The sequence below is a fragment of the Oncorhynchus masou genome, chromosome 29 (assembly GCF_036934945.1).
Source record: "Oncorhynchus masou masou isolate Uvic2021 chromosome 29, UVic_Omas_1.1, whole genome shotgun sequence".
NCBI lineage: Eukaryota > Metazoa > Chordata > Actinopteri > Salmoniformes > Salmonidae > Oncorhynchus > Oncorhynchus masou.
This window is the reverse complement of record NC_088240.1, coordinates 90,287,184-90,302,183: the sequence shown is the minus strand read 5'-3', so window position 1 is coordinate 90,302,183 and position 15,000 is coordinate 90,287,184. Positions and strand designations below refer to the sequence as shown.

Below are 15,000 nucleotides of genomic sequence, written 5' to 3'. Positions count from 1 at the left end.
GGAAGGCTGGGGGACTATGGGGAGGCTGGGGGACTATGGGAAGGCTGGGGGACTATGGGAAGGCTGGGGGACTATGGGAAGGCTGGGGGACTATGGGAAGGCTGGGGGACTATGGGAAGGCTGGGGGACTATGTGAAGGATGGGGTACTATGGGAAGGCTGAGGGACTATGGGAAGGCTGGGGGACTATGGGAAGGCTGGGGGACTATGGGATGGCTGGGGGACTATGGGATGGCTGGGGGACTATGGGAAGGCTGGGGGACTATGGGATGGCTGGGGGACTATGGGATGGCTGGGGGACTATGGGAAGGCTGTGGGACTACGGGAAGGCTGGGGGACTATGGGAAGGCTGGGGGACTACGGGAAGGCTGGGGGACTATGGGATGGCTGGGGGACTATGGGATGGCTGGGGGACTATGGGAAGGCTGTGGGACTACGGGAAGGCTGGGGGACTACGGGAAGGCTGGGGGACTATGGGAAGGCTGGGGGACTATGGGAAGGCTGGGGGACTACGGGAAGGCTGTGGGACTATGGGAAGGCTGGGGGACTATGGGATGGCTGGGGGACTATGGGAAGGCTGAGGGACTGCGGGAAGGCTGGGGGACTATGGGAAGGCTGTGGGACTATGGGAAGGCTGGGGGACTGCGGGAAGGCTGGGGGACTATGGGAAGGCTGTGGGACTATGGGAAGGCTGGGGGACTACGGGAAGGCTGGGGGACTATGGAAAGGCTGGAGGACTATGGAACTATGGGAAGGCTGAGGGACTATGGGAAGGCTGGGGGACTATGGAAAGGCTGGAGGACTATGGAACTATGGGAAGGCTGGGGGACTATGGAAAGGCTGGGGGACTATGGGAAGGCAGGGGGACTATGGGAAGGCTGGGGGACTATGGGAAGGCAGGGGGACTATGGGAAGGCTGGGGGACTATGAAAAGGCTGGGGGACTATGGGAAGGCAGGGGGACTATGGGAAGGCAGGGGGACTATGGGAAGGCTGGGGGACTATGGAAAGGCTGGGGGACTATGGGAAGGCTGGAGGACTATGGGAAGGCAGGGGGACTATGGGAAGGCTGGGGGACTATGGGAAGGCTGGAGGACTATGGGAAGGCAGGGGGACTATGGGAAGGCTGGGGGACTATGGGAAGGCTGGGGGACTATGGGAAGGCTGGGGGACTATGGGATGGCTGGGGGACTATGGGAAGGCTGGGGGACTATGGGAAGGCTGGGGGACTATGGGAAGGCTGGAGGACTATGGGAAGGCAGGGGGACTATGGGAAGGCTGGGGGACTATGAAAAGGCTGGGGGACTATGGGAAGGCAGGGGGACTATGGGAAGGCAGGGGGACTATGGGAAGGCTGGGGGACTATGGAAAGGCTGGGGGACTATGGGAAGGCTGGAGGACTATGGGAAGGCAGGGGGACTATGGAAAGGCTGGGGGACTATGGGAAGGCTGGAGGACTATGGGAAGGCAGGGGGACTATGGAACTATGGGAAGGCTGGAGGACTATGGGAAGGCAGGGGGACTATGGAAAGGCTGGGGGACTATGGGAAGGCTGGAGGACTATGGGAAGGCAGGGGGACTATGGAACTATGGGAAGGCTGGGGGACTATGGGAAGGCTGAGGGACTATGGGATGGCTGGGGGACTATGGGAAGGCAGGGGGACTACGGGAAGGTTGGGGGACTACGGGAAGGCTGGGGGACTATGGGAAGGCTGGGGGACTATGGGAAGGCTGGGGGACTATGGGAAGGCTGGGGGACTATGGGAAGGCTGGGGGACTATGGGAAGGCTGTGGGACTATGGGAAGGCTGGGGGACTATGGGAAGGCTGGGGGACTATGGGAAGGCTGGGGGACTATGGGAAGGCTGGGGGACTATGGGAAGGCTGTGGGACTATGGGAAGGCTGGGGGACTATGGGAAGGCTGGGGAACTATGGGAAGGCTGGGGGACTACGGGAAGGCTGGGGGACTATGGAACTATGGGAAGGCTGGGGGACTATGGAACTATGGGAAGGCTGGGGGACTATGGGAAGGCTGGGGGACTATGGGAAGGCTGGGGGACTATGGGAAGGCTGGGGGACTATGGGAAGGCTGAGGGACTATGGGAAGGCTGGGGGACTATGGGAAGGCTGGGGGACTATGAGAAGGCTGGGGGACTATGGGAAGGATGGGGTACTATGGGAAGGCTGAGGGACTATGGGAAGGCTGGGGTTCTATGGGAAGGCTGAGGGACTATGGGAAGGCTGGGGTACTATGGGATGGCTGAGGGACTATGGGATGGCTGGGGGACTATGGGAAGGCTGGGGTACTATGGGAAGGCTGAGGGACTATGGGAAGGCTGGGGTACTATGGGAAGGCTGAGGGACTATGGGAAGGCTGGGGGACTATGGGAAGGCTGGGGTACTATGGGAAGGCTGAGGGACTATGGGAAGGCTGGGGGACTATGGGAAGGCTGAGGGACTATGGGAAGGCTGGGGTACTATGGGAAGGCTGGGGGACTATGGGAAGGCTGAGGGACTGCGGGAAGGCTGGGGGACTATGGGAAGGCTGTGGGACTATGGGAAGGCTGGGGGACTGCGGGAAGGCTGGGGGACTATGGGAAGGCTGTGGGACTATGGGAAGGCTGGGGGACTACGGGAAGGCTGGGGGACTATGGAAAGGCTGGAGGACTATGGAACTATGGGAAGGCTGAGGGACTATGGGAAGGCTGGGGGACTATGGAAAGGCTGGAGGACTATGGAACTATGGGAAGGCTGGGGGACTATGGAAAGGCTGGGGGACTATGGGAAGGCAGGGGGACTATGGGAAGGCTGGGGGACTATGGGAAGGCAGGGGGACTATGGGAAGGCTGGGGGACTATGAAAAGGCTGGGGGACTATGGGAAGGCAGGGGGACTATGGGAAGGCAGGGGGACTATGGGAAGGCTGGGGGACTATGGAAAGGCTGGGGGACTATGGGAAGGCTGGAGGACTATGGGAAGGCAGGGGGACTATGGGAAGGCTGGGGGACTATGGGAAGGCTGGAGGACTATGGGAAGGCAGGGGGACTATGGGAAGGCTGGGGGACTATGGGAAGGCTGGGGGACTATGGGAAGGCTGGGGGACTATGGGATGGCTGGGGGACTATGGGAAGGCTGGGGGACTATGGGAAGGCTGGGGGACTATGGGAAGGCTGGAGGACTATGGGAAGGCAGGGGGACTATGGGAAGGCTGGGGGACTATGAAAAGGCTGGGGGACTATGGGAAGGCAGGGGGACTATGGGAAGGCAGGGGGACTATGGGAAGGCTGGGGGACTATGGAAAGGCTGGGGGACTATGGGAAGGCTGGAGGACTATGGGAAGGCAGGGGGACTATGGAAAGGCTGGGGGACTATGGGAAGGCTGGAGGACTATGGGAAGGCAGGGGGACTATGGAACTATGGGAAGGCTGGAGGACTATGGGAAGGCAGGGGGACTATGGAAAGGCTGGGGGACTATGGGAAGGCTGGAGGACTATGGGAAGGCAGGGGGACTATGGAACTATGGGAAGGCTGGGGGACTATGGGAAGGCTGAGGGACTATGGGATGGCTGGGGGACTATGGGAAGGCAGGGGGACTACGGGAAGGCTGGGGGACTACGGGAAGGCTGGGGGACTATGGGAAGGCTGGGGGACTATGGGAAGGCTGGGGGACTATGGGAAGGCTGGGGGACTATGGGAAGGCTGGGGGACTATGGGAAGGCTGTGGGACTATGGGAAGGCTGGGGGACTATGGGAAGGCTGGGGGACTATGGGAAGGCTGGGGGACTATGGGAAGGCTGGGGGACTATGGGAAGGCTGTGGGACTATGGGAAGGCTGGGGGACTATGGGAAGGCTGGGGAACTATGGGAAGGCTGGGGGACTACGGGAAGGCTGGGGGACTATGGAACTATGGGAAGGCTGGGGGACTATGGAACTATGGGAAGGCTGGGGGACTATGGGAAGGCTGGGGGACTATGGGAAGGCTGGGGGACTATGGGAAGGCTGGGGGACTATGGGAAGGCTGAGGGACTATGGGAAGGCTGGGGGACTATGGGAAGGCTGGGGGACTATGAGAAGGCTGGGGGACTATGGGAAGGATGGGGTACTATGGGAAGGCTGAGGGACTATGGGAAGGCTGGGGTTCTATGGGAAGGCTGAGGGACTATGGGAAGGCTGGGGTACTATGGGATGGCTGAGGGACTATGGGATGGCTGGGGGACTATGGGAAGGCTGGGGTACTATGGGAAGGCTGAGGGACTATGGGAAGGCTGGGGTACTATGGGAAGGCTGAGGGACTATGGGAAGGCTGGGGGACTATGGGAAGGCTGGGGTACTATGGGAAGGCTGAGGGACTATGGGAAGGCTGGGGGACTATGGGAAGGCTGAGGGACTATGGGAAGGCTGGGGTACTATGGGAAGGCTGGGGGACTATGGGAAGGCTGGGGTACTATGGGAAGGCTGAGGGACTATGGGAAGGCTGAGGGACTATGGGATGGCTGGGGACTATGGGAAGGCTGTGGGACTATGGGAAGGCTGGGGGACTATGGGAAGGCTGAGGGACTATGGGAAGGCTGGGGTACTATGGGAAGGCTGAGGGACTATGGGAAGGCTGTGGGACTATGGGAAGGCTGGGGGACTATGGGAAGGCTGGGGGACTATGGGAAGGCTGGGGGACTATGGGAAGGCTGGGGGACTATGGGAAGGCTGAGGGACTATGGGATGGCTGGGGGACTATGGGAAAGATGGGGGACTACGGGAAGGCTGGGGGACTACGGGAAGGCTGGGGGACTACGGGAAGGCTGGGGGACTACGGGAAGGCTGGGGGACTACGGGGAGGCTGGGGGACTATGGGAAGGCTGGGGGACTACGGGAAGGCTGGGGGACTATGGGAAGGCTGGGGGAAGGCTGGGGGACTATGGGAAGGCTGGGGGACTACGGGAAGGCTGGGGGACTACGGGAAGGCTGGGGAAGGCTGGGGGACTATGGGAAGGCTGGGGGACTATGGGAAGGCTGGGGGACTATGGGAAGGCTGGGGGAAGGCTGGGGGACTATGGGAAGGCTGGGGGACTATGGGAAGGCTGGGGGACTATGGGAAGGCTGGGGGACTATGGGAAGGCTGGGGGAAGGCTGGGGGACTATGGGAAGGCTGGGGGACTATGGGAAGGCTGGGGGAAGGCTGGGGGACTATGGGAAGGCTGGGGGACTACGGGAAGGCTGGGGGACTACGGGAAGGCTGGGGGAAGGCTGGGGGACTATGGGAAGGCTGGGGGACTATGGGAAGGCTGGGGGACTATGGGAAGGCTGGGGGACTATGGGAAGGCTGGGGGACTATGGGAAGGCTGGGGGACTATGGGAAGGCTGGGGGACTATGGGAAGGCTGGGGGACTATGGGAAGGCTGAGGGACTATGGGAAGGCTGGGGGACTATGGGAAGGCTGGGGGACTACGGGATGGCTGGGGGACTATGGGAAGGCTGGGGGACTATGGAACTATGGGAAGGCTGGGGGACTACGGGAAGGCTGGGGGACTATGGGAAGGCTGGGGGACTATGGAACTATGGGAAGGCTGGGGGACTACGGGAAGGCTGGGGGACTATGGGAAGGCTGGGGGACTATGGAACTATGGGAAGGCTGGGGGACTACGGGAAGGCTGGGGGACTATGGGAAGGCTGGGGGACTATGGAACTATGGGAAGGCTGGGGACTACGGGAAGGCTGGGGGACTACGGGAAGGCTGGGGGACTATGGGAAGGCTGGGGGACTATGGAACTATGGGAAGGCTGGGGGACTACGGGAAGGCTGGGGGACTATGGGAAGGCTGGGGGACTATGGAACTATGGGAAGGCTGGGGGACTATGGAACTATGGGAAGGCTGGGGGACTATGGGAAGGCTGGGGTACTATGGGAAGGCTGGGGGACTATGGGAAGGCTGAGGGACTATGGGAAGGCTGGGGGACTATGGGAAGGCTGGGGTACTATGGGATGGCTGAGGGACTATGGGATGGCTGGGGGACTATGGGAAGGCTGGGGGACTATGGGAATGCTGGGGAACTATGGGAAGGCTGGGGGACTACGGGAAGGCTGGGGGACTATGGCACTATGTGAAGGCTGTGGGACTATGGAACTATGGGAAGGCTGAGGGACTATGGGAAGGCTGGGGGACTATGGGAAGGCTGGGGGACTATGGGAAGGCTGAGGGACTATGGGAAGGCTGAGGGACTATGGGAAGGCTGAGGGACAATGGGAAGGCTGTGGGACTATGGGAAGGCTGGGGGACTATGGGAAGGCTGAGGGACTACGGGAAGGCTGGGGGACTATGGGGAGGCTGGGGGACTATGGAACTATGGGAAGGCTGAGGGACTATGGGAAGGCTGTGGGACTATGGGAAGGCTGGGGGACTATGGGAAGGCTGAGGGACTACGGGAAGGCTGGGGGACTATGGAACTATGGGAAGGCTGAGGGACTATGGGATGGCTGGGGGACTATGGGAAGGCTGGGGGACTATGGGAAGGCTGGGGGACTATGGGAAGGCTGGGGGACTATGGGAAGGCTGGGGGACTATGGGAAGGCTGGGGGACTATGGGAAGGCTGGGGGACTATGGGAAGGCTGGGGGACTATGGGAAGGCTGGGGTGTCCTGTAATTAAGACAGACATGAACAACCTGAAGTGCCCTGTATAAAGAGACATGAACAACCTGAAGTGCCCTGTATAAAGAGACATGAACAACCTGAAGTGCCCTGTATAAAGAGACATGAACAACCTGAAGTGCCCTGTATAAAGAGACATGAACAACCTGAAGTGCCCTGTATAAAGAGGGTCCTTTGTCAGCTGTATGACTGACATATTGATGAAATAAAGACTTAAATAAAGTCCAATGTGTTCAACCAAATGCATCTGAGCTCCTGTTTAAACACTCAACTTAAAACCTAGAACCTCCAACCTTAAAACAACAAACTCTTGCAGACTTAGTGATAATGTAATAACAGGGAACTCTCATTTAATTTCATCAGTGAGAGAAAACACAGCTTTGATTACAGGTCGGTGAGACAGCGGCGTGACGTAGCCCTCCTAATGAATATGGACTTCCTGTGGGTGGGACTCAGCCAAGTTGATTCAGCTGAACACCACAAACAACTGGAAGCAGAGCCGGAGAGAGCAGTGCCTCGGAGGGTAGATGGGTTGGTGACGGAAAGCTGACATGGCACCGAGGCACGCGGGTGAGGCAGGATGTAGTGCTTTGCAGTCAGACAGGCAGTCGGGTAGGCAGCCAGTCAGCAAGCCAGTCAGTCAGCCAGCCAATCAGTCAGCCAGCCAATCAGTCAGCCAGCCAATCAGTCAGCCAGCCAGCAAGCCAGTCAGTCAGCCAGCCAGTCAGTCAGCCAGCCAATCAGTCAGCCAGCCAGCCAGCCAGTCAGCCAGCCAGCCAGCCAATCAATCAGTCAGTCAGCCAGCCAATCAGTCAGCCAGCCAGTCCATACTGAGTCAGGCTAGAGCAGTGGTTCACAAACTTTTCCACTCATGCCTCTCTTCCATCATCCTCAGTTTTAATGGGGAATTTCCGACATCACCCTGACAGTAGAGTTCTGGCCCAGTGGATCACCCTGACAGTAGAGTTCTGGCCCAGTGGATCATCCTGACAGTAGAGTTCTGGCCCAGTGGATCACCCTGACAGTAGAGTTCTGGCCCAGTGGATCACCCTGACAGTAGAGTTCTGGCCCAGTGGATCACCCTGACAGTAGAGTTCTGGCCCAGTGGATCACCCTGACAGTAGAGTTCTGGCCCAGTGGATCACCCTGACAGTAGAGTTCTGGCCCAGTGGATCACCCTGACAGTAGAGTTCTGGCCCAGTGGATCACCCTGACAGTAGAGTTCTGGCCCAGTGGATCACCCTGACAGTAGAGTTCTGGCCCAGTGGATCACCCTGACAGTAGAGTTCTGGCCCAGTGGATCACCCTGACAGTAGAGTTCTGGCCCAGTGGATGACCCTGACAGTAGAGTTCTGGCCCAGTGGATCACCCTGACAGTAGAGTTCTGGCCCAGTGGATCATCCTGACAGTAGAGTTCTGGCCCAGTGGATCACCCTGACAGTAGAGTTCTGGCCCAGTGGATCATCCTGACAGTAGAGTTCTGGCCCAGTGGATCACCCTGACAGTAGAGTTCTGGCCCGGTGGATCACCCTGACAGTAGAGTTCTGGCCCAGTGGATCACCCTGACAGTAGAGTTCTGGCCCAGTGGATCACCCTGACAGTAGGGTTCTGGCCCAGTGGATCACCCTGACAGTAGAGTTCTGGCCCAGTGGATCATCCAGACAGTAGGGTTCTGGCCCAGTGGATCACCCTGTTCATGGCTAACCAAGGGCTGAATCACAGCGACCAGTCAGTCACAGGCCTGGACCAGGACCAGGACCAGGGGAGAGGAGCTGGGGGCTGTAGGTGAACCACTCTGCCAGGGGCTGTGAGCGAGTCGCCAAGAGGTGGTCACGCTCTAACGTGGCTCCCCTGACCTATGAACCTGTATGGTCGTGTCTGTTTCCCTGAGCTGGCCTGCTCCCCTCTGCGACAGCCAGGAGAAGCTGATGTCAATAGACAAGAATGTACTCGCTCTCTCTCAAAACAAAAGCCCGCGTGAGGTCACAGCACAGGAATCCCACAGGCTTAGGCGGTGAAAATTATGTCATGTTTTAATTAAATCTTTCACTTTGCGAATTGGCAGTTGAGAAGTCCACTGTTCTGGCTTTTTCTGGTCGTTGTTTTCTTTTTTGTACTTCCTGTAAGAGTCTGAGGTGTCACGTATAACACCCCAAGACCTTCTACTGGTCGCTGTTTTGTACTTCCTGTGAGAGTCGGAGGTGTCACGTCTAAACCCCAAGACCTTCTACTGGTCGTTGTTTTGTACTTCCTGTGAGACACTGAGGTGTCAGGTCTAAACCCCAAGACCTTCTACTGGTCGTTGTTTTGTACTTCCTGTGAGAGCCTGAGGTGTCAGGTCTAAACCCCAAGACCTTCTACTGGTCGTTGTTTTGTACTTCCTGTGAGAGCCTGAGGTGTCAGGTCTAAACACCAAGACCTTCTACTGTACTTCCTGTGAGAGCCTGAGGTGTCAGGTCTAAACACCAAGACCTTCTACTGGTCGTTGTTTTGTACTTCCTGTGAGAGTCTGGGGTGTCACGTCTAAACCCCAAGACCTTCTACTGGTCATTGTTTTGTACTTCCTGTGAGAGCCTGAGGTGTCAGGTCTAAACATCAAGCCCTTCTACTGGTCGTTGTTTTGAACTTCCTGTGAGAGACTCGTGATTTACCAGCCATCCATTCCTGGTGCTTCTCTCCTCGTGTTTTACCAGCCATCCATTCCTGCTGCTTCTCTCCTCGTGTTTTACCAGCCATCCATTCCTGGTGCTTCTCTCCTCGTGTTTTACCAGCCATCCATTCTTGGTGCTTCTCGCCTCGTGTTTTACCAGCCATCCATTCTTGGTGCTTCTCTCCTCGTGTTTTACCAGCCATTCATTATTGGTGCTTCTCTCCTCGTGTTTTTACCAGCCATCCATTCCTGGTGCTTCTCTCCTCGTGTTTTACCAGCCATCCAGCTTCTCTCCTCATGTTTTAACACTATCTAATATACATTCTTGGTGCTTCTCTCCTCGTGTTTTACCAGCCATCCAGCTTCTCTCCTCATGTTTTAACACTATCTAATATACATTCTTGGTGCTTCTCTCCTCGTGTTTTAACACTATCTAATATACATTCCTGGTGCTTCTCTCCTCGTGTTTTAACACTATCTAATATCCATTCTTGGGTGATGTCTGTTTTAAGGGTTTATTTTTGGTCTGCTGATAAGAGATTTTACGATCCGTCTAACTGTTGTTCCATTCCAAATTATACCTTTTTTTAAATTATAAACTTTAAAAATGTACATTAAATCACGTTGTTGGTTTCTAAAGTCCGTTTTAGTATCTTTATCTTTTACAACTGATTGTATTAGTTTTGTCGATGAGAGATATTTACCAGGTTGATTTGCCATGAAGCAGAATGTTTTATCAACCTGTCAGTTGTTGGCTTCTGTTCAAGAGTAAAAAGATCACATTCCTGCTTCAGTTTAAACATTTTATTCTTTACTTTGTGTAAGACTTTTTATGGGCTGAAACATGACATGATCAAAGCTATGTGGACACCTGCTCGTCCAACAATCTCATTCCAAAATCATTGGCATTAATATGGAGTTGGTTCCCCCCTTTGCTGCTATAACAGCCTCCTCTCTTCTGGGAAGGCTTTCCACTAGATGTTGGAACATTGCTGCTATAACAGCCTCCACTCTTCTGGGAAGGTTTTCCACTAGATGTTGGAACATTGCTGCTATAACAGCCTCCACTCTTCTGGGAAGGCTTTCCACTAGATGTTGGAACATTGCTGCTATAACAGCCTCCACTCTTCTGGGAAGGCTTTCCACTAGATGTAGGAACATTGCTGCAATAACAGCCTCCACTCTTCTGGGAAGGCTTTCCACTAGATGTTGGAACATTGCTGCTATAACAGCCTCCACTCTTCTGGGAAGGCTTTCCACTAGATGTTGGAACATTGCTGCTATAACAGCCTCCACTCTTCTGGGAAGGCTCACCACTAGATGTAGGAACATTGCTGCTATAACAGCCTCCACTCTTCTGGGAAGGCTTTCCACTAGATGTTGGAACATTGCTGCTATAACAGCCTCCACTCTTCTGGGAAGGCTTTCCACTAGATGTAGGTACATTGCTGCTATAACAGCCTCCACTCTTCTGGGAAGGCTTTCCACTAGATGTAGGAACATTGCAGCTATAACAGCCTCCACTCTTCTGGGAAGGCTTTCCACTAGATGTTGGAACATAACTGTGGGGACTTGCTTCCATTCAGCCACAAGAACATTAGTGAAGTCAGGCACTGATGTTGGCTGATTAGGCCTGGCTCGTTGGAAGCACAGAATCATCTAGAATATCATTGCGTGCTGTAGTGTTAAAATGTCCCTTCACTGGAACTAAGGGGCCCGAACCATGAAAAACAGCCTCAGACCATTATTCCTCCTCCACCAAACTTTACAGTTGACGCTACTCATAATTCCTCTCATATCTCTCTGAAGCCCCTTCATGCCTGTTTGTCATTTATAGTTCCCACCTCTGAGATGTCTAGTGTTTCACACAACTTGGAATTCATTTCATACAGAGAGAAAGAGAGAGAGAGAGAGAGATAGAGACAGAGACAGAGAGAGAGAGAGAGCGAGAGAGAGGCAGAGAGACAGAGAGAGAGAGACAGAGAGAGACAGAGATAGAGAGACAGAGATAGAGAGACAGAGACAGAGAGAGACAGAGAGAGAGAGAGAGAGAGAGAGAGAGAGAGAGTGAGACAGAGAGAGACAGAGAGAGAGAGAGAGACATAGAGAGAGAGACAGAGAGAGACAGAGACAGAGAGATTTAGAGAGAGAGAGAGAGAGAGAGAGAGAGAGAGAGAGAGAGAGAGAGAGTGAGAGAGACAGAGAGACAGAGAGAGAGAGACACAGAGAGACAGGGAGAGAGAGAGAGAGAGACAGAGAGAGAGAGAGAGAGAGACAGAGAGACAGAGAGACAGAGGAGGGAAAAACCACTGGTTAAACAGTGAGTGATTGAATGTTTCTCGGTGAATGACACGCAGGCATCTTAATGTGTTCCAGGTATTTATACAGAACGTGAATAAACCTTCTGGATTCCACCTAAAAACTCACTGATTCACACACAGTCACACACACAGTCACACACACAGTCACACACAGTCACACACACAGTCACACACACAGTCACACACACAGTCACACACACAGTCACACACACAGTCACACACAGTCACACACAGTCACACACAGTCACATACACAGTCACACACACAGTCTCACACACAGTCTCACACACAGTCTCACACACAGTCTCACACAGTCTCACACACAGTCACACACACAGTCACACACACAGTCTCACACACAGTCACACACAAAGAGACTCTTTCCAGTTCATTAGTAAGAAAAATAAAATAAAAACTTTTCATAAAAAAGGATGAATTAATACACGGTGGAACACACACGGTGGAACACACACACACACACACGGTGGAATACACACACACACACACACACACTTTGAAAATGTTCAGAGAAACACAGGCAATGAAAAGTCACGGACGATTAACCATGTCCTGAGTGGACACACACTGAATGCATTACACTCTGTCACACACACACACTGAATACATTACACTCTGTCACACACACACACACACACACACTCTGTCACACACACACACACACACACACTGTCACACACACACACACACACACACTCTGTCACACACACACTCTGTCACACACACACACACACACACACACACCTCTGTCACACACACACTCTGTCACACACTCTCTCTCACAGACACACACACTCTCTCTCACAGACACACACACACACACAGGGAAACACGCACACACAGGGAAACACACACACACAGGGAAACACACACACACACACACACAGGGAAACACACACACACACACAGGGAAACACACACACAGGGAAACAGACAGAGTGTCACAAGGGGAACATGTGATGTCACAAGGTGAACATGTGATGTCACAAGGGGAACATGTGATGTCACAAGGGGAACATGTGATGTCACAAGGGGAACATGTGATGTCACAAGGGGAACATGTGATGTCACAAGGGGAACATGTGATGTCACAAGGGGAACATGTGATGTCACCTCTGTCTGATGTAGGGATCGTACTGCACAGAACAAACCCTTCTGTCACAACGTCGGCCCGGAGGATCCACAATAAACACAACAATATGTCACAACGTCAGCACGGAGGATCCACGATAAACACAACAATATGTCACAACGTCGGCACGGAGGACCCACGATAAACACAACAATATGTCACAACGTCAGCACGGAGGATCCACGATAAACACAACAATATGTCACAACGTCGGCACGGAGGATCCACGATAAACACAACAATATGTCACAACGTCAGCACGGAGGATCCACGATAAACACAACAATATGTCACAACGTCGGAACGGAGGATCCACGATAAACACAACAATATGTCACAACGTCGGCACGGAGGACCCACAATAAACACAACAATATGTCACAACGTCGGCACGGAGGATCCACGATAAACACAACAATATGTCACAACGTCGGCACGGAGGACCCACAATAAACACAACAATATGTCACAACGTCGGCACGGAGGATCCACGATAAACACAACAATATGTCACAACGTCGGCACGGAGGATCCACAATAAACACAACAATATGTCACAACGTCGGCACGGAGGACCCACGAAAAACACAATATGTCACAACGTCGGCCCGGAGGATCCACGATAAACACAATATGTCACAACGTCGGCCCGGAGGACCCACGAAAAACACAATATGTCACAACGTCGGCACGGAGGACCCACGAAAAACACAATATGTCACAACGTCAGCACGGAGGACCCACGAAAAACACAATATGTCACAACGTCAGCACGGAGGACCCACGAAAAACACAATATGTCACAACGTCGGCCCGGAGGACCCACAAAAAACACAATATGTCACAACGTCGGCCCGGAGGACCCACGAAAAACACAATATGTCACAACGTCGGCACGGAGGACCCACGAAAAACACAATATGTCACAACGTCAGCACGGAGGACCCACGAAAAACACAATATGTCACAACGTCAGCACGGAGGACCCACGAAAAACACAATATGTCACAACTTCAGCACGGAGGACCCACGAAAAACACAATATGTCACAACGTCAGCACGGAGGACCCACGAAAAACACAATATGTCACAACGTCAGCACGGAGGACCCACGAAAAACACAATATGTCACAACGTCGGCCCGGAGGACCCACGAAAAACACAATATGTCACAACGTCGGCCCGGAGGACCCACGAAAAACACAATATGTCACAACGTCGGCACGGAGGACCCACGAAAAACACAATATGTCACAACGTCAGCACGGAGGACCCACGAAAAACACAATATGTCACAACGTCAGCACGGAGGACCCACGAAAAACACAATATGTCACAACTTCAGCACGGAGGACCCACGGAAAACACAATATGTCACAACGTCAGCACGGAGGACCCACGAAAAACACAATATGTCACAACGTCAGCACGGAGGACCCACAATAAACACAACAATATGTCACAACGTCGGCACGGAGGACCCACGAAAAACACAATATGTCACAACGTCAGCACGGAGGACCCACAATAAACACAATATGTCACAACGTCAGCACGGAGGATCCACAATAAACACAACAATGTCACAACGTCAGCACGGAGGATCCACAATAAACACAACAATATGTCACAACGTCAGCACGGAGGATCCACGATAAACACAACAATATGTCACAACGTCAGCACGGAGGATCCACAATAAACACAACAACATGTCACAACGTCAGCACGGAGGACCCACAATAAACACAACAATATGTCACAACGTCAGCACGGAGGACCCACAATAAACACAACAATATGTCACAACGTCAGCACGGAGGACCCACAATAAACACAACAATATGTCACAACGTCAGCACGGAGGACCCACGATAAACACAACAATATGTCACAACGTCAGCACGGAGGATCCACAATAAACACAACAATATGTCACAACGTCAGCACGGAGGACCCACAATAAACACAACAATATGTCACAACGTCGGCACGGAGGACCCACAATAAACACAACAATATGTCACAACGTCAGCACGGAGGACCCACGAAAAACACAACAATATGTCACAACGTCAGCACGGAGGACCCACAATAAACAACAATTTGTCACAACGTCAGCACGGAGGACCCACAATAAACACAACAATATGTCACAACATCAGCACGGAGGACCCACAATAAACAACAACAATATGTCACAACGTCAGCACGGAGGACCCACAATAAACACAACAAT

At 53.6% G+C, this 15,000-nt stretch overlaps 1 protein-coding gene across 1 annotated transcript in view; it reads right to left on the bottom strand.

Annotated features, from left to right (window-relative positions):
* Positions 1 to 15,000, bottom strand: part of LOC135519836 (intermembrane lipid transfer protein VPS13B) — a 764,993-nt gene that overhangs the window by 716,957 nt on the left and 33,036 nt on the right.